Source organism: Ascidiella aspersa, chromosome 9 (genome assembly GCF_963924565.1).
Source record: "Ascidiella aspersa chromosome 9, kaAscAspe10.2, whole genome shotgun sequence".
Lineage (NCBI taxonomy): Eukaryota > Metazoa > Chordata > Ascidiacea > Phlebobranchia > Ascidiidae > Ascidiella > Ascidiella aspersa.
The window spans coordinates 24200787-24214928 of record NC_139455.1 but is presented as its reverse complement, the minus strand read 5'-3'; the positions used below and the strand labels follow the sequence as shown (position 1 = coordinate 24214928).

The 14142-nt window shown below is 42.7% G+C and overlaps 1 protein-coding gene and 75 non-coding genes across 76 annotated transcripts in view; 21 read left to right on the top strand and 55 right to left on the bottom strand.

Annotated features, from left to right (window-relative positions):
• The window catches only part of LOC146133850 (uncharacterized), a 142775-nt gene that overhangs the window by 66052 nt on the left and 62581 nt on the right, over positions 1-14142 (bottom strand). The window lies entirely within an intron of this gene.
• Positions 41-123, top strand: Trnal-uaa (transfer RNA leucine (anticodon UAA)). Its single transcript has one exon. It is a non-coding gene; the product is annotated as a tRNA-Leu (tRNA).
• Positions 312-383, bottom strand: Trnaa-ugc (transfer RNA alanine (anticodon UGC)). The gene has a single exon. It is a non-coding gene; the product is annotated as a tRNA-Ala (tRNA).
• On the bottom strand, positions 386-467 carry Trnas-gcu (transfer RNA serine (anticodon GCU)). The gene has a single exon. It is a non-coding gene; the product is annotated as a tRNA-Ser (tRNA).
• Positions 627-698, bottom strand: Trnaa-cgc (transfer RNA alanine (anticodon CGC)). Its single transcript has one exon. It is a non-coding gene; the product is annotated as a tRNA-Ala (tRNA).
• On the bottom strand, positions 701-782 carry Trnan-guu (transfer RNA asparagine (anticodon GUU)). Its single transcript has one exon. It is a non-coding gene; the product is annotated as a tRNA-Asn (tRNA).
• Positions 870-952, top strand: Trnal-uaa (transfer RNA leucine (anticodon UAA)). Its single transcript has one exon. It is a non-coding gene; the product is annotated as a tRNA-Leu (tRNA).
• Positions 1177-1248, bottom strand: Trnaa-ugc (transfer RNA alanine (anticodon UGC)). Its single transcript has one exon. It is a non-coding gene; the product is annotated as a tRNA-Ala (tRNA).
• On the bottom strand, positions 1251-1332 carry Trnas-gcu (transfer RNA serine (anticodon GCU)). The gene has a single exon. It is a non-coding gene; the product is annotated as a tRNA-Ser (tRNA).
• Trnaa-cgc (transfer RNA alanine (anticodon CGC)) lies at positions 1492-1563 on the bottom strand. Its single transcript has one exon. It is a non-coding gene; the product is annotated as a tRNA-Ala (tRNA).
• Positions 1566-1647, bottom strand: Trnas-gcu (transfer RNA serine (anticodon GCU)). The gene has a single exon. It is a non-coding gene; the product is annotated as a tRNA-Ser (tRNA).
• Trnal-uaa (transfer RNA leucine (anticodon UAA)) lies at positions 1735-1817 on the top strand. Its single transcript has one exon. It is a non-coding gene; the product is annotated as a tRNA-Leu (tRNA).
• Positions 2011-2082, bottom strand: Trnaa-ugc (transfer RNA alanine (anticodon UGC)). Its single transcript has one exon. It is a non-coding gene; the product is annotated as a tRNA-Ala (tRNA).
• Positions 2085-2166, bottom strand: Trnas-gcu (transfer RNA serine (anticodon GCU)). Its single transcript has one exon. It is a non-coding gene; the product is annotated as a tRNA-Ser (tRNA).
• On the bottom strand, positions 2326-2397 carry Trnaa-cgc (transfer RNA alanine (anticodon CGC)). The gene has a single exon. It is a non-coding gene; the product is annotated as a tRNA-Ala (tRNA).
• Positions 2400-2481, bottom strand: Trnas-gcu (transfer RNA serine (anticodon GCU)). Its single transcript has one exon. It is a non-coding gene; the product is annotated as a tRNA-Ser (tRNA).
• On the top strand, positions 2569-2651 carry Trnal-uaa (transfer RNA leucine (anticodon UAA)). Its single transcript has one exon. It is a non-coding gene; the product is annotated as a tRNA-Leu (tRNA).
• On the bottom strand, positions 2845-2916 carry Trnaa-ugc (transfer RNA alanine (anticodon UGC)). Its single transcript has one exon. It is a non-coding gene; the product is annotated as a tRNA-Ala (tRNA).
• Trnas-gcu (transfer RNA serine (anticodon GCU)) lies at positions 2919-3000 on the bottom strand. Its single transcript has one exon. It is a non-coding gene; the product is annotated as a tRNA-Ser (tRNA).
• Positions 3160-3231, bottom strand: Trnaa-cgc (transfer RNA alanine (anticodon CGC)). Its single transcript has one exon. It is a non-coding gene; the product is annotated as a tRNA-Ala (tRNA).
• On the bottom strand, positions 3234-3315 carry Trnas-gcu (transfer RNA serine (anticodon GCU)). The gene has a single exon. It is a non-coding gene; the product is annotated as a tRNA-Ser (tRNA).
• Trnal-uaa (transfer RNA leucine (anticodon UAA)) lies at positions 3403-3485 on the top strand. The gene has a single exon. It is a non-coding gene; the product is annotated as a tRNA-Leu (tRNA).
• Trnaa-ugc (transfer RNA alanine (anticodon UGC)) lies at positions 3711-3782 on the bottom strand. The gene has a single exon. It is a non-coding gene; the product is annotated as a tRNA-Ala (tRNA).
• Positions 3953-4035, top strand: Trnal-uaa (transfer RNA leucine (anticodon UAA)). The gene has a single exon. It is a non-coding gene; the product is annotated as a tRNA-Leu (tRNA).
• On the bottom strand, positions 4256-4327 carry Trnaa-cgc (transfer RNA alanine (anticodon CGC)). The gene has a single exon. It is a non-coding gene; the product is annotated as a tRNA-Ala (tRNA).
• Positions 4330-4411, bottom strand: Trnas-gcu (transfer RNA serine (anticodon GCU)). The gene has a single exon. It is a non-coding gene; the product is annotated as a tRNA-Ser (tRNA).
• Positions 4499-4581, top strand: Trnal-uaa (transfer RNA leucine (anticodon UAA)). The gene has a single exon. It is a non-coding gene; the product is annotated as a tRNA-Leu (tRNA).
• Trnaa-ugc (transfer RNA alanine (anticodon UGC)) lies at positions 4776-4847 on the bottom strand. The gene has a single exon. It is a non-coding gene; the product is annotated as a tRNA-Ala (tRNA).
• Trnas-gcu (transfer RNA serine (anticodon GCU)) lies at positions 4850-4931 on the bottom strand. The gene has a single exon. It is a non-coding gene; the product is annotated as a tRNA-Ser (tRNA).
• Positions 5091-5162, bottom strand: Trnaa-cgc (transfer RNA alanine (anticodon CGC)). The gene has a single exon. It is a non-coding gene; the product is annotated as a tRNA-Ala (tRNA).
• Positions 5165-5246, bottom strand: Trnan-guu (transfer RNA asparagine (anticodon GUU)). The gene has a single exon. It is a non-coding gene; the product is annotated as a tRNA-Asn (tRNA).
• On the top strand, positions 5334-5416 carry Trnal-uaa (transfer RNA leucine (anticodon UAA)). Its single transcript has one exon. It is a non-coding gene; the product is annotated as a tRNA-Leu (tRNA).
• Positions 5715-5796, bottom strand: Trnas-gcu (transfer RNA serine (anticodon GCU)). Its single transcript has one exon. It is a non-coding gene; the product is annotated as a tRNA-Ser (tRNA).
• On the bottom strand, positions 5956-6027 carry Trnaa-cgc (transfer RNA alanine (anticodon CGC)). The gene has a single exon. It is a non-coding gene; the product is annotated as a tRNA-Ala (tRNA).
• Positions 6030-6111, bottom strand: Trnas-gcu (transfer RNA serine (anticodon GCU)). Its single transcript has one exon. It is a non-coding gene; the product is annotated as a tRNA-Ser (tRNA).
• Positions 6199-6281, top strand: Trnal-uaa (transfer RNA leucine (anticodon UAA)). Its single transcript has one exon. It is a non-coding gene; the product is annotated as a tRNA-Leu (tRNA).
• Positions 6475-6546, bottom strand: Trnaa-ugc (transfer RNA alanine (anticodon UGC)). Its single transcript has one exon. It is a non-coding gene; the product is annotated as a tRNA-Ala (tRNA).
• Trnas-gcu (transfer RNA serine (anticodon GCU)) lies at positions 6549-6630 on the bottom strand. Its single transcript has one exon. It is a non-coding gene; the product is annotated as a tRNA-Ser (tRNA).
• On the top strand, positions 6718-6800 carry Trnal-uaa (transfer RNA leucine (anticodon UAA)). The gene has a single exon. It is a non-coding gene; the product is annotated as a tRNA-Leu (tRNA).
• On the top strand, positions 7267-7349 carry Trnal-uaa (transfer RNA leucine (anticodon UAA)). Its single transcript has one exon. It is a non-coding gene; the product is annotated as a tRNA-Leu (tRNA).
• Positions 7431-7502, bottom strand: Trnaa-agc (transfer RNA alanine (anticodon AGC)). Its single transcript has one exon. It is a non-coding gene; the product is annotated as a tRNA-Ala (tRNA).
• On the bottom strand, positions 7505-7586 carry Trnas-gcu (transfer RNA serine (anticodon GCU)). Its single transcript has one exon. It is a non-coding gene; the product is annotated as a tRNA-Ser (tRNA).
• Positions 7746-7817, bottom strand: Trnaa-cgc (transfer RNA alanine (anticodon CGC)). Its single transcript has one exon. It is a non-coding gene; the product is annotated as a tRNA-Ala (tRNA).
• Positions 7820-7901, bottom strand: Trnan-guu (transfer RNA asparagine (anticodon GUU)). The gene has a single exon. It is a non-coding gene; the product is annotated as a tRNA-Asn (tRNA).
• On the top strand, positions 7989-8071 carry Trnal-uaa (transfer RNA leucine (anticodon UAA)). Its single transcript has one exon. It is a non-coding gene; the product is annotated as a tRNA-Leu (tRNA).
• Positions 8296-8367, bottom strand: Trnaa-ugc (transfer RNA alanine (anticodon UGC)). The gene has a single exon. It is a non-coding gene; the product is annotated as a tRNA-Ala (tRNA).
• Positions 8370-8451, bottom strand: Trnas-gcu (transfer RNA serine (anticodon GCU)). Its single transcript has one exon. It is a non-coding gene; the product is annotated as a tRNA-Ser (tRNA).
• Positions 8611-8682, bottom strand: Trnaa-cgc (transfer RNA alanine (anticodon CGC)). Its single transcript has one exon. It is a non-coding gene; the product is annotated as a tRNA-Ala (tRNA).
• Trnas-gcu (transfer RNA serine (anticodon GCU)) lies at positions 8685-8766 on the bottom strand. The gene has a single exon. It is a non-coding gene; the product is annotated as a tRNA-Ser (tRNA).
• On the top strand, positions 8854-8936 carry Trnal-uaa (transfer RNA leucine (anticodon UAA)). The gene has a single exon. It is a non-coding gene; the product is annotated as a tRNA-Leu (tRNA).
• Positions 9130-9201, bottom strand: Trnaa-ugc (transfer RNA alanine (anticodon UGC)). Its single transcript has one exon. It is a non-coding gene; the product is annotated as a tRNA-Ala (tRNA).
• Positions 9372-9454, top strand: Trnal-uaa (transfer RNA leucine (anticodon UAA)). Its single transcript has one exon. It is a non-coding gene; the product is annotated as a tRNA-Leu (tRNA).
• Positions 9674-9745, bottom strand: Trnaa-cgc (transfer RNA alanine (anticodon CGC)). The gene has a single exon. It is a non-coding gene; the product is annotated as a tRNA-Ala (tRNA).
• Positions 9748-9829, bottom strand: Trnas-gcu (transfer RNA serine (anticodon GCU)). Its single transcript has one exon. It is a non-coding gene; the product is annotated as a tRNA-Ser (tRNA).
• Trnal-uaa (transfer RNA leucine (anticodon UAA)) lies at positions 9917-9999 on the top strand. The gene has a single exon. It is a non-coding gene; the product is annotated as a tRNA-Leu (tRNA).
• Positions 10194-10265, bottom strand: Trnaa-ugc (transfer RNA alanine (anticodon UGC)). Its single transcript has one exon. It is a non-coding gene; the product is annotated as a tRNA-Ala (tRNA).
• Trnas-gcu (transfer RNA serine (anticodon GCU)) lies at positions 10268-10349 on the bottom strand. The gene has a single exon. It is a non-coding gene; the product is annotated as a tRNA-Ser (tRNA).
• On the bottom strand, positions 10509-10580 carry Trnaa-cgc (transfer RNA alanine (anticodon CGC)). Its single transcript has one exon. It is a non-coding gene; the product is annotated as a tRNA-Ala (tRNA).
• Positions 10583-10664, bottom strand: Trnan-guu (transfer RNA asparagine (anticodon GUU)). The gene has a single exon. It is a non-coding gene; the product is annotated as a tRNA-Asn (tRNA).
• Positions 10752-10834, top strand: Trnal-uaa (transfer RNA leucine (anticodon UAA)). Its single transcript has one exon. It is a non-coding gene; the product is annotated as a tRNA-Leu (tRNA).
• Trnas-gcu (transfer RNA serine (anticodon GCU)) lies at positions 11133-11214 on the bottom strand. The gene has a single exon. It is a non-coding gene; the product is annotated as a tRNA-Ser (tRNA).
• Trnaa-cgc (transfer RNA alanine (anticodon CGC)) lies at positions 11374-11445 on the bottom strand. Its single transcript has one exon. It is a non-coding gene; the product is annotated as a tRNA-Ala (tRNA).
• Positions 11448-11529, bottom strand: Trnas-gcu (transfer RNA serine (anticodon GCU)). Its single transcript has one exon. It is a non-coding gene; the product is annotated as a tRNA-Ser (tRNA).
• Positions 11617-11699, top strand: Trnal-uaa (transfer RNA leucine (anticodon UAA)). Its single transcript has one exon. It is a non-coding gene; the product is annotated as a tRNA-Leu (tRNA).
• Trnaa-ugc (transfer RNA alanine (anticodon UGC)) lies at positions 11893-11964 on the bottom strand. The gene has a single exon. It is a non-coding gene; the product is annotated as a tRNA-Ala (tRNA).
• On the bottom strand, positions 11967-12048 carry Trnas-gcu (transfer RNA serine (anticodon GCU)). Its single transcript has one exon. It is a non-coding gene; the product is annotated as a tRNA-Ser (tRNA).
• On the top strand, positions 12136-12218 carry Trnal-uaa (transfer RNA leucine (anticodon UAA)). The gene has a single exon. It is a non-coding gene; the product is annotated as a tRNA-Leu (tRNA).
• Trnal-uaa (transfer RNA leucine (anticodon UAA)) lies at positions 12685-12767 on the top strand. Its single transcript has one exon. It is a non-coding gene; the product is annotated as a tRNA-Leu (tRNA).
• On the bottom strand, positions 12849-12920 carry Trnaa-agc (transfer RNA alanine (anticodon AGC)). Its single transcript has one exon. It is a non-coding gene; the product is annotated as a tRNA-Ala (tRNA).
• Positions 12923-13004, bottom strand: Trnas-gcu (transfer RNA serine (anticodon GCU)). Its single transcript has one exon. It is a non-coding gene; the product is annotated as a tRNA-Ser (tRNA).
• On the top strand, positions 13092-13174 carry Trnal-caa (transfer RNA leucine (anticodon CAA)). The gene has a single exon. It is a non-coding gene; the product is annotated as a tRNA-Leu (tRNA).
• On the bottom strand, positions 13363-13434 carry Trnaa-ugc (transfer RNA alanine (anticodon UGC)). Its single transcript has one exon. It is a non-coding gene; the product is annotated as a tRNA-Ala (tRNA).
• On the bottom strand, positions 13437-13518 carry Trnas-gcu (transfer RNA serine (anticodon GCU)). The gene has a single exon. It is a non-coding gene; the product is annotated as a tRNA-Ser (tRNA).
• On the bottom strand, positions 13678-13749 carry Trnaa-cgc (transfer RNA alanine (anticodon CGC)). Its single transcript has one exon. It is a non-coding gene; the product is annotated as a tRNA-Ala (tRNA).
• Trnan-guu (transfer RNA asparagine (anticodon GUU)) lies at positions 13752-13833 on the bottom strand. Its single transcript has one exon. It is a non-coding gene; the product is annotated as a tRNA-Asn (tRNA).
• On the top strand, positions 13921-14003 carry Trnas-uga (transfer RNA serine (anticodon UGA)). The gene has a single exon. It is a non-coding gene; the product is annotated as a tRNA-Ser (tRNA).

Genomic DNA, 14142 nt, shown 5'->3' with positions numbered 1-14142 from the left:
AAAGTGCAACTTAAAAAATATTCTTGAAGCTAATAAACTGACTGGGTTGGCCGAGTGGTTAAGGCGTTGGACTTAAGTTCCAATGGATGTATATCCGCGTGGGTTCGAACCCCACACCCAGTACTACTTTTTGGTAAATTGAAGCAATTCACTCATATGAATTTCAACACTGACTCAGATACAATACAAATATAGATTCAATAGTAGGTTTTGACAAAAATCAACAATACGGTTTTCTGCAAAATATAACTGAAATTTAAATCAAAATAAAACTTCCTTCAGAAAGAATCAACAAAACAAATTGAAAAGGATGGAGATGCCGGGGATTGAACCCGGGGCCTCACACATGCAAAGCGTGCGGTCTACCACTGAGCTACATCCCCTACGACGAGGATGGGATTCGAACCCACGCGTGCAGAGCACAATGGATTAGCAGTCCATCGCCTTAACCACTCGGCCACCTCGTCGCTGCGAAAAAGGCATTTGTGGGGAAATGATTAGGCCAAAAAACTAAGAAAACCATAAAGTGTGCCATTTTCAAAACAACTGTGTTGCGATATTACATAGTCCAACAAAACAATCAATTTAGAACTCAATGATCTAACAATCGATTCACCAAACAAATATGGAGATGCCGGGGATTGAACCCGGGGCCTCACACATGCGAAGCGTGCGCTCTACCACTGAGCTACATCCCCTAGGACGAGGATGGGATTCCAACCCGCGCGTGCAGAGCACAATGGATTAACAGTCCATCGCCTTAACCACTCGGCCACCTCGTCGCTGTGTTGCCGTAGGTTACAACAAAACAAGTTTTCGCAGTTACAACAAAGTGCAACTTAAAAAATATTCTTGAAGCTAATAAACTGACTGGATTGGCCGAGTGGTTAAGGCGTTGGACTTAAGTTCCAATGGATGTATATCCGCGTGGGTTCGAACCCCACACCCAGTACTACTTTTTGGTAAATTGAAGCAATTCACTCATCTGAATTTCAACAGTGACTCAGATACAATACAAATATAGATTCAATAGTAGGTTTTAACAAAAATCAACAATAGGTTTTCTGCAAAATATAACTGAAATCTCCAGTATGTTTGACAAGTTAGGGCTGAAATTTAAATCAAAATAAAACTTCGAGTTCTTCAGAAAGAATCAACAAAACAAATTGAAAAGGATGGAGATGCCGGGGATTGAACCCGGGGCCTCACACATGCAAAGCGTGCGCTCTACCACTGAGCTACATCCCCTACGACGAGGATGGGATTCGAACCCACGCGTGCAGAGCACAATGGATTAGCAGTCCATCGCCTTAACCACTCGGCCACCTCGTCGCTGCGAAAAAGGCATTTGTGGGGAAATCATTAAACCAAAAAACTAAGAAAACCATTAATTGTGATATTTTCAAAACAACTGTGTTGCGATATAACATAGTCCAACGAAAAAATCAATTTAGATTTCAATGATCTAACAATCGATTCACCAAACAAATATGGAGATGCCGGGGATTGAACCCGGGGCCTCACACATGCGAAGCGTGCGCTCTACCACTGAGCTACATCCCCTACGACGAGGATGGGATTCGAACCCACGCGTGCAGAGCACAATGGATTAGCAGTCCATCGCCTTAACCACTCGGCCACCTCGTCGCTGTGTTGCAGTAGGTCACAACAATACAAGTTTTCGCAGTTACAACAAAGTGCAACTTAGAAAATATTCTTCAAGCTAATAAACTGACTGGGTTGGCCGAGTGGTTAAGGCGTTGGACTTAAGTTCCAATGGATGTATATCCGCGTGGGTTCGAACCCCACACCCAGTACTACTTTTTGGTAAATTGAAGCAATTCACTCATATGAATTTCAACACTGACTCAGATACAATACAAATATAGATTCAATAGTAGGTTTTGACAAAAATCAACAATACGGTTTTCTGCAAAATATAACTAAAATTTAAATCAAAATAAAACTTCGAGTTCTTCAGAAAGAATCAACAAAACAAATTGAAAAGGATGGAGATGCCGGGGATTGAACCCGGGGCCTCACACATGCAAAGCGTGCGCTCTACCACTGAGCTACATCGCCTACGACGAGGATGGGATTCGAACCCACGCGTGCAGAGCACAATGGATTAGCAGTCCATCGCCTTAACCACTCGGCCACCTCGTCGCTGCGAAAAAGGCATTTGTGGGAAAATGATTAGGCCAAAAAACTAAGAAAACCATGAATTGTGACATTTTCAAAACAACTGTGTTGCGATATTACATAGTCCAACAAAACAATCAATTTAGAACTCAATGATCTAACAATCGATTCACCAAACAAATATGGAGATGCCGTGGATTGAACCCGGGGCCTCACACATGCGAAGCGTGCGCTCTACCACTGAGCTACATCCCCTACGACGAGGATGGGATTCGAACCCACGCGAGCAGAGCACAATGGATTAGCAGTCCATCGCCTTAACCACTCGGCCACCTCGTCGCTGTGTTGCAGTAGGTTACAACAAAACAAGAATTCGCAATCACAACAAAGTGCAACTTAAAAAATATTCTTCAAGCTAATAAACTAACTGGGTTGGCCGAGTGGTTAAGGCGTTGGACTTAAGTTCCAATGGATGTATATCCGCGTGGGTTCGAACCCCACACCCAGTACTACTTTTTGGTAAATTGAAGCAATTCACTCATATGAATTTCAACACTGACTCAGATACAATACAAATATAGATTCAATAGTAGGTTTTGACAAAAATCAACAATACGGTTTTCTGCAAAATATAACTAAAATTTAAATCAAAATAAAACTTCGAGTTCTTCAGAAAGAATCAACAAAACAAATTGAAAAGGATGGAGATGCCGGGGATTGAACCCGGGGCCTCACACATGCAAAGCGTGCGCTCTACCACTGAGCTACATCGCCTACGACGAGGATGGGATTCGAACCCACGCGTGCAGAGCACAATGGATTAGCAGTCCATCGCCTTAACCACTCGGCCACCTCGTCGCTGCGAAAAAGGCATTTGTGGGAAAATGATTAGGCCAAAAAACTAAGAAAACCATGAATTGTGACATTTTCAAAACAACTGTGTTGCGATATTACATAGTCCAACAAAACAATCAATTTAGAACTCAATGATCTAACAATCGATTCACCAAACAAATATGGAGATGCCGTGGATTGAACCCGGGGCCTCACACATGCGAAGCGTGCGCTCTACCACTGAGCTACATCCCCTACGACGAGGATGGGATTCGAACCCACGCGAGCAGAGCACAATGGATTAGCAGTCCATCGCCTTAACCACTCGGCCACCTCGTCGCTGTGTTGCAGTAGGTTACAACAAAACAAGAATTCGCAATCACAACAAAGTGCAACTTAAAAAATATTCTTCAAGCTAATAAACTAACTGGGTTGGCCGAGTGGTTAAGGCGTTGGACTTAAGTTCCAATGGATGTATATCCGCGTGGGTTCGAACCCCACACCCAGTACTACTTTTTGGTAAATTGAAGCAATTCACTCATATGAATTTCAACACTGACTAAGATACAATACAAACATAGATTCAATAGTTGGTTTTGACAAAAATCAACAATACGGATTTCTGCAAAATATAACTAAAATCTCCAGTATGTTTGACAAGTTAGGGCTGAAATTTAAATCAATATAAAACTTCAAGTTCTTCAGAAAGAATCAACAAAACAAATTGAAAATGATGGAGATGCCGGGGATTGAACCCGGGGCCTCACACATGCAAAGCGTGCGCTCTACCACTGAGCTACATCCCCTACGACGAGGATGGGATTCGAACCCACGCGTGCAGAGCACAATGGATAGCAGTCCATCGCCTTAACCACTCGGCCAACTCGTCGCTGTGTTGCAGTACGTTACAACAAAACAAGATTTCGCAATCACAACAAAGTGCAACTTAAAAAATATTCTTCAAGCTAATAAACTAACTGGGTTGGCCGAGTGGTTAAGGCGTTGGACTTAATTTCCAATGGATGTATATCCGCGTGGGTTCGAACCCCACACCCAGTACTACTTTTTGGTAAATTAAAGCAAATTCACTCACATGCATTTCAACACTGACTAAGATACAATACAAATATAGATTCAATAGTAGGTTTTGACTAAAATCAACAATACGGTTTTCTGCAAAATATAACTAAAATCTCCAGTATGTTTGACAAGTTAGGGCTGAAATTTAAATAAAACTTCGAGTTCTTCAGAAAGAATCACCAAAACAAATTGAAAAGGATGGAGATGCCGGGGATTGAACCCGGGGCCTCACACATGCGAAGCGTGCGCTCTACCACTGAGCTACATCCCCTACGACGAGGATGGGATTCGAACCCACGCGTGCAGAGCACAATGGATTAGCAGTCCATCGCCTTAACCACTCGGCCACCTCGTCGCTGTGTTGCGGTAGGTTACAACAAAACAAGTTTTCGCAGTTACAACAAAGTGCAACTTAAAAAATATTCTTGAAGCTAATAAACTGACTGGGTTGGCCGAGTGGTTAAGGCGTTGGACTTAAGTTCCAATGGATGTATATCCGCGTGGGTTCGAACCCCACACCCAGTACTACTTTTTGGTAAATTGAAGCAATTCACTCATATGAATTTCAACACTGACTCAGATACAATACAAATATAGATTCAATAGTAGGTTTTGACAAAAATCAACAATACGGTTTTCTGCAAAATATAACTAAAATTTAAATCAAAATAAAACTTCCGAGTTCTTCACAATGAATCAACAAAACAAATTGAAAAGGATGGAGATGCCGGGGATTGAACCCGGGGCTTCACACATGCAAAGCGTGCGCTCTACCACTGAGCTACATCCCCTACGACGAGGATGGGATTCGAACCCACGCGTGCAGAGCACAATGGATTAGCAGTCCAACGCCTTAACCACTCGGCCACCTAGTCGCTGCGAAAAAGGCATTTGTGGGAAAATGATTAGGCCAAAAAACTAAGAAAACCATGAATTGTGACATTTTCAAAACAACTGTGTTGCGATATTACATAGTCCAACAAAACAATCAATTTAGAACTCAATGATCTAACAATCGATTCACCAAACAAATATGGAGATGCCGGGGATTGAACCCGGGGCCTCACACATGCGAAGCGTGCGCTCTACCACTGAGCTACATCCCCTACGACGAGGATGGGATTCCAACCCGCGCGTGCAGAGCACAATGGATTAACAGTCCATCGCCTTAACCACTCGGCCACCTCGTCGCTGTGTTGCCGTAGGTTACAACAAAACAAGTTTTCGCAGTTACAACAAAGTGCAACTTAAAAAATATTCTTGAAGCTAATAAACTGACTGGGTTGGCCGAGTGGTTAAGGCGTTGGACTTAAGTTCCAATGGATGTATATCCGCGTGGGTTCGAACCCCACACCCAGTACTACTTTTTGGTAAATTGAAGCAATTCACTCATATGAATTTCAACAGTGACTCAGATACAATACAAATATAGATTCAATAGTAGGTTTTAACAAAAATCAACAATAGGTTTTCTGCAAAATATAACTGAAATCTCCAGTATGTTTGACAAGTTAGGGCTGAAATTTAAATCAAAATAAAACTTCGAGTTCTTCAGAAAGAATCACCAAAACAAATTGAAAAGGATGGAGATGCCGGGGATTGAACCCGGGGGTTCACAAATGCAAAGCGTGCGCTCTACCACTGAGCTACATCGCCTACGACGAGGATGGGATTCGAACCCACGCGTGCAGAGCACAATGGATTAGCAGTCCATCGCCTTAACCACTCAGCAACCTCGTCGCTGCGAAAAAGGCATTTGTGGGGAAATCATTAGACCAAAAAACTAAGAAAACCATGAATTGTGATATTTTCAAAACAACTGTGTTGCGATATAACATAGTCCAACGAAAAAATCAATTTAGATTTCAATGATCTAACAATCGATTCACCAAACAAATATGGAGATGCCGGGGATTGAACCCGGGGCCTCACACATGCGAAGCGTGCGCTCTACCACTGAGCTACATCCCCTACGACGAGGATGGGATTCGAACCCACGCGTGCAGAGCACAATGGATTAGCAGTCCATCGCCTTAACCACTCGGCCACCTCGTCGCTGTGTTGCAGTATGTTACAACAAAACAAGATTTCGCAATCAGAACAAAGTGCAACTTAAAAAATATTCTTCAAGCTAATAAACTGACTGGGTTGGCCGAGTGGTTAAGGCGTTGGACTTAAGTTCCAATGGATGTATATCCGCGTGGGTTCGAACCCCACACCCAGTACTACTTTATGGTAAATTGAAGCAATTCACTCATATGAATTTCAACACTGACTCAGATACAATACAAATATAGATTCAATAGTAGGTTTTGACAAAAATCAACAATACGGTTTTCTGCAAAATATAACTAAAATTTAAATCAAAATAAAACTTCGAGTTCTTCAGAAAGAATCACCAAAACAAATTGAAAAGGATGGAGATGCCGGGGATTGAACCCGGGGCCTCACACATGCAAAGCGTGCGCTCTACCACTGAGCTACATCCCCTACGACGAGGATGGGATTCGAACCCACGCGTGCAGAGCACAATGGATTAGCAGTCCATCGCCTTAACCACTCGGCCACCTCGTCGCTGTGTTGCAGTAGGTTACAACAAAACAAGATTTCGCAATCACAACAAAGTGCAACTTAAAAAATATTCTTGAAGCTAATAAACTGACTGGGTTGGCCGAGTGGCTAAGGCGTTGGACGTAAGTTCCAATGGATGTATATCCGCGTGGGTTCGAACCCAACACTCAGTACTACTTTTTGGTAAATTGAGGCAATTCACTCACATGAATTTCAACACTGACTCAGATACAATACATATATAGATTCAATAGTAGGTTTTGACAAAAATCAACAATACGGTTTTCTGCAAAATATAACTAAAATCTCCAGGATGTTTGATAAGTTAGGGCTGAAATTTATACCAATATAAAACTTCAAGTTCTTCAGAAGGAATCAAAAAAACAAATTGAAAAGGATGGATGCCGGGGATTGAACCCGGGGCCTCACACATGCAAAGCGTCCGCTGTACAACTGAGCTACATCCCCTACGACGAGCATGTGATTCGGAACCACGAGTGCAGAGCACAATGGATTAGCAGTCCATCGCCTTAACCACTCGGCCACCTCGTCGCTGTGTTGCGGTAGGTTACAACAAAACAAGTTTTCGTAGTTACAACAAAGTGCAACTTAAAAAATATTCTTGAAGCTAATAAACTAACTGTGTTGGCCGAGTGGTTAAGGCGTTGGACTTAAGTTCCAATGGATGTATATCCGCGTGGGTTCGAACCCCACACCCAGTACTACTTTTTCTTAAATTGAAGCTCCAACAAAACAATCAATTTAGAACTCAATGATCTAACAATCGATTCACCAAACAAATATGGAGATGCCGGGGATTGAACCCGGGGCCTCACACATGCTAAGCGTGCGCTCTACCACTGAGCTACATCCCCTACGACGAGGATGGGATTCGAACCCACGCGAGCAGAGCACAATGGATTAGCAGTCCATCGCCTTAACCACTCGGCCACCTCGTCGCTGCGAAAAAGGCATTTGTGGGGAAATGATTAGGCCAAAAAACTAAGAAAACCATAAAGTGTGCCATTTTCAAAACAACTGTGTTGCGATATTACATAGTCCAACAAAACAATCAATTTAGAACTCAATGATCTAACAATCGATTCACCAAACAAATATGGAGATGCCGGGGATTGAACCCGGGGCCTCACACATGCGAAGCGTGCGCTCTACCACTGAGCTACATCCCCTAGGACGAGGATGGGATTCCAACCCGCGCGTGCAGAGCACAATGGATTAACAGTCCATCGCCTTAACCACTCGGCCACCTCGTCGCTGTGTTGCCGTAGGTTACAACAAAACAAGTTTTCGCAGTTACAACAAAGTGCAACTTAAAAAATATTCTTGAAGCTAATAAACTGACTGGGTTGGCCGAGTGGTTAAGGCGTTGGACTTAAGTTCCAATGGATGTATATCCGCGTGGGTTCGAACCCCACACCCAGTACTACTTTTTGGTAAATTGAAGCAATTCACTCATCTGAATTTCAACAGTGACTCAGATACAATACAAATATAGATTCAATAGTAGGTTTTAACAAAAATCAACAATAGGTTTTCTGCAAAATATAACTGAAATCTCCAGTATGTTTGACAAGTTAGGGCTGAAATTTAAATCAAAATAAAACTTCGAGTTCTTCAGAAAGAATCAACAAAACAAATTGAAAAGGATGGAGATGCCGGGGATTGAACCCGGGGCCTCACACATGCAAAGCGTGCGCTCTACCACTGAGCTACATCCCCTACGACGAGGATGGGATTCGAACCCACGCGTGCAGAGCACAATGGATTAGCAGTCCATCGCCTTAACCACTCGGCCACCTCGTCGCTGCGAAAAAGGCATTTGTGGGGAAATCATTAAACCAAAAAACTAAGAAAACCATTAATTGTGATATTTTCAAAACAACTGTGTTGCGATATAACATAGTCCAACGAAAAAATCAATTTAGATTTCAATGATCTAACAATCGATTCACCAAACAAATATGGAGATGCCGGGGATTGAACCCGGGGCCTCACACATGCGAAGCGTGCGCTCTACCACTGAGCTACATCCCCTACGACGAGGATGGGATTCGAACCCACGCGTGCAGAGCACAATGGATTAGCAGCCCATCGCCTTAACCACTCGGCCACCTCGTCGCTGTGTTGCAGTAGGTCACAACAATACAAGTTTTCGCAGTTACAACAAAGTGCAACTTAGAAAATATTCTTCAAGCTAATAAACTGACTGGGTTGGCCGAGTGGTTAAGGCGTTGGACTTAAGTTCCAATGGATGTATATCCGCGTGGGTTCGAACCCCACACCCAGTACTACTTTTTGGTAAATTGAAGCAATTCACTCATATGAATTTCAACACTGACTCAGATACAATACAAATATAGATTCAATAGTAGGTTTTGACAAAAATCAACAATACGGTTTTCTGCAAAATATAACTAAAATTTAAATCAAAATAAAACTTCGAGTTCTTCAGAAAGAATCAACAAAACAAATTGAAAAGGATGGAGATGCCGGGGATTGAACCCGGGGCCTCACACATGCAAAGCGTGCGCTCTACCACTGAGCTACATCCCCTACGACGAGGATGGGATTCGAACCCACGCGTGCAGAGCACAATGGATAGCAGTCCATCGCCTTAACCACTCGGCCAACTCGTCGCTGTGTTGCAGTATGTTACAACAAAACAAGATTTCGCAATCACAACAAAGTGCAACTTAAAAAATATTCTTCAAGCTAATAAACTAACTGGGTTGGCCGAGTGGTTAAGGCGTTGGACTTAATTTCCAATGGATGTATATCCGCGTGGGTTCGAACCCCACACCCAGTACTACTTTTTGGTAAATTAAAGCAATTCACTCACATGCATTTCAACACTGACTAAGATACAATACAAATATAGATTCAATAGTAGGTTTTGACTAAAATCAACAATACGGTTTTCTGCAAAATATAACTAAAATCTCCAGTATGTTTGACAAGTTAGGGCTGAAATTTAAATAAAACTTCGAGTTCTTCAGAAAGAATCACCAAAACAAATTGAAAAGGATGGAGATGCCGGGGATTGAACCCGGGGCCTCACACATGCGAAGCGTGCGCTCTACCACTGAGCTACATCCCCTACGACGAGGATGGGATTCGAACCCACGCGTGCAGAGCACAATGGATTAGCAGTCCATCGCCTTAACCACTCGGCCACCTCGTCGCTGTGTTGCGGTAGGTTACAACAAAACAAGTTTTCGCAGTTACAACAAAGTGCAACTTAAAAAATATTCTTGAAGCTAATAAACTGACTGGGTTGGCCGAGTGGTTAAGGCGTTGGACTTAAGTTCCAATGGATGTATATCCGCGTGGGTTCGAACCCCACACCCAGTACTACTTTTTGGTAAATTGAAGCAATTCACTCATATGAATTTCAACACTGACTCAGATACAATACAAATATAGATTCAATAGTAGGTTTTGACAAAAATCAACAATACGGTTTTCTGCAAAATATAACTAAAATTTAAATCAAAATAAAACTTCCGAGTTCTTCACAATGAATCAACAAAACAAATTGAAAAGGATGGAGATGCCGGGGATTGAACCCGGGGCCTCACACATGCAAAGCGTGCGCTCTACCACTGAGCTACATCCCCTACGACGAGGATGGGATTCGAACCCACGCGTGCAGAGCACAATGGATTAGCAGTCCAACGCCTTAACCACTCGGCCACCTCGTCGCTGCGAAAAAGGCATTTGTGGGAAAATGATTAGGCCAAAAAACTAAGAAAACCATGAATTGTGACATTTTCAAAACAACTGTGTTGCGATATTACATAGTCCAACAAAACAATCAATTTAGAACTCAATGATCTAACAATCGATTCACCAAACAAATATGGAGATGCCGGGGATTGAACCCGGGGCCTCACACATGCGAAGCGTGCGCTCTACCACTGAGCTACATCCCCTACGACGAGGATGGGATTCCAACCCGCGCGTGCAGAGCACAATGGATTAACAGTCCATCGCCTTAACCACTCGGCCACCTCGTCGCTGTGTTGCCGTAGGTTACAACAAAACAAGTTTTCGCAGTTACAACAAAGTGCAACTTAAAAAATATTCTTGAAGCTAATAAACTGACTGGGTTGGCCGAGTGGTTAAGGCGTTGGACTTAAGTTCCAATGGATGTATATCCGCGTGGGTTCGAACCCCACACCCAGTACTACTTTTTGGTAAATTGAAGCAATTCACTCATATGAATTTCAACAGTGACTCAGATACAATACAAATATAGATTCAATAGTAGGTTTTAACAAAAATCAACAATAGGTTTTCTGCAAAATATAACAGAAATCTCCAGTATGTTTGACAAGTTAGGGCTGAAATTTAAATCAAAATAAAACTTCGAGTTCTTCAGAAAGAATCACCAAAACAAATTGAAAAGGATGGAGATGCCGGGGATTGAACCCGGGGGTTCACAAATGCAAAGCGTGCGCTCTACCACTGAGCTACATCGCCTACGACGAGGATGGGATTCGAACCCACGCGTGCAGAGCACAATGGATTAGCAGTCCATCGCCTTAACCACTCAGCAACCTCGTCGCTGCGAAAAAGGCATTTGTGGGGAAATCATTAGACCAAAAAACTAAGAAAACCATGAATTGTGATATTTTCAAAACAACTGTGTTGCGATATAACATAGTCCAACGAAAAAATCAATTTAGATTTCAATGATCTAACAATCGATTCACCAAACAAATATGGAGATGCCGGGGATTGAACCCGGGGCCTCACACATGCGAAGCGTGCGCTCTACCACTGAGCTACATCCCCTACGACGAGGATGGGATTCGAACCCACGCGTGCAGAGCACAATGGATTAGCAGTCCATCGCCTTAACCACTCGGCCACCTCGTCGCTGTGTTGCAGTATGTTACAACAAAACAAGATTTCGCAATCAGAACAAAGTGCAACTTAAAAAATATTCTTCAAGCTAATAAACTGACTGGGTTGGCCGAGTGGTTAAGGCGTTGGACTTAAGTTCCAATGGATGTATATCCGCGTGGGTTCGAACCCCACACCCAGTACTACTTTATGGTAAATTGAAGCAATTCACTCATATGAATTTCAACACTGACTCAGATACAATACAAATATAGATTCAATAGTAGGTTTTGACAAAAATCAACAATACGGTTTTCTGCAAAATATAACTAAAATTTAAATCAAAATAAAACTTCGAGTTCTTCAGAAAGAATCACCAAAACAAATTGAAAAGGATGGAGATGCCGGGGATTGAACCCGGGGCCTCACACATGCAAAGCGTGCGCTCTACCACTGAGCTACATCCCCTACGACGAGGATGGGATTCGAACCCACGCGTGCAGAGCACAATGGATTAGCAGTCCATCGCCTTAACCACTCGGCCACCTCGTCGCTGTGTTGCAGTAGGTTACAACAAAACAAGATTTCGCAATCACAACAAAGTGCAACTTAAAAAATATTCTTGAAGCTAATAAACTGACTGGGTTGGCCGAGTGGCTAAGGCGTTGGACGTAAGTTCCAATGGATGTATATCCGCGTGGGTTCGAACCCAACACTCAGTACTACTTTTTGGTAAATTGAGGCAATTCACTCACATGAATTTCAACACTGACTCAGATACAATACATATATAGATTCAATAGTAGGTTTTGACAAAAATCAACAATACGGTTTTCTGCAAAATATAACTAAAATCTCCAGGATGTTTGATAAGTTAGGGCTGAAATTTATATCAATATAAAACTTCAAGTTCTTCAGAAGGAATCAAAAAAACAAATTGAAAAGGATGGATGCCGGGGATTGAACCCGGGGCCTCACACATGCAAAGCGTCCGCTGTACAACTGAGCTACATCCCCTACGACGAGCATGTGATTCGGAACCACGAGTGCAGAGCACAATGGATTAGCAGTCCATCGCCTTAACCACTCGGCCACCTCGTCGCTGTGTTGCGGTAGGTTACAACAAAACAAGTTTTCGTAGTTACAACAAAGTGCAACTTAAAAAATATTCTTGAAGCTAATAAACTAACTGTGTTGGCCGAGTGGTTAAGGCGTTGGACTTAAGTTCCAATGGATGTATATCCGCGTGGGTTCGAACCCCACACCCAGTACTACTTTTTCTTAAATTGAAGCTCCAACAAAACAATCAATTTAGAACTCAATGATCTAACAATCGATTCACCAAACAAATATGGAGATGCCGGGGATTGAACCCGGGGCCTCACACATGCTAAGCGTGCGCTCTACCACTGAGCTACATCCCCTACGACGAGGATGGGATTCGAACCCACGCGTGCAGAGCACAATGGATTAGCAGTCCATCGCCTTAACCACTCGGCCACCTCGTCGCTGTGTTGCGGTAGGTTACAACAAAACAAGATTTCGCAATCACAACAAAGTGCAACTTAAAAAATATTCTTCAAGCTAATAAACTAACTGGGTTGGCCGAGTGGTTAAGGCGTTGGACTCAAGTTCCAATGGATGTATATCCGCGTGGGTTCGAACCCCACACCCAGTACTACTTTTTGGTAAATTGAAGCAATTCACTCATATGAATTTCAACACTGACTCAGATACAATACAAATATAGATTCAATAGTAGGTTTTGACAAAAATCAACAATACGGTTTTCTGCAAAATATAACTAAAATTTAAATCAAAATAAAACTTCCTTCAGAAAGAATCAACAAAACAAATTGAAAAGGATGGAGATTCCGGGGATTGAACCCGGGGCCTCACACATGCAAAGCGTGCGCTCTACCACTGAGCTACATCCCCTACGACGAGGATGGGATTCGAACCCACGCGTGCAGAGCACAATGGATTAGCAGTCCATCGCCTTAACCACTCGGCCACCTCGTCGCTGCGAAAAAGGCATTTGTGGGGAAATGATTAGGCCAAAAAACTAAGAAAACCATAAAGTGTGCCATTTTCAAAACAACTGTGTTGCGATATTACATAGTCCAACAAAACAATCAATTTAGAACTCAATGATCTAACAATCGATTCACCAAACAAATATGGAGATGCCGGGGATTGAACCCGGGGCCTCACACATGCGAAGCGTGCGCTCTACCACTGAGCTACATCCCCTAGGACGAGGATGGGATTCCAACCCGCGCGTGCAGAGCACAATGGATTAACAGTCCATCGCCTTAACCACTCGGCCACCTCGTCGCTGTGTTGCGGTAGGTTACAACAAAACAAGTTTTCGCAGTTACAACAAAGTGCAACTTAAAAAATATTCTTGAAGCTAATAAACTGACTAGGTTGGCCGAGTGGTTAAGGCGTTGGACTTGAGTTCCAATGGATGTATATCCGCGTGGGTTCGAACCCCACACCCAGTACTACTTTTTGGTAAATTGAAGCAATTCACTCATATGAATTTCAACAGTGACTCAGATACAATACAAATATAGATTCAATAGTAGGTTTTAACAAAAATCAACAATAGGTTTTCTGCAAAATATAACTGAAATCTCCAGT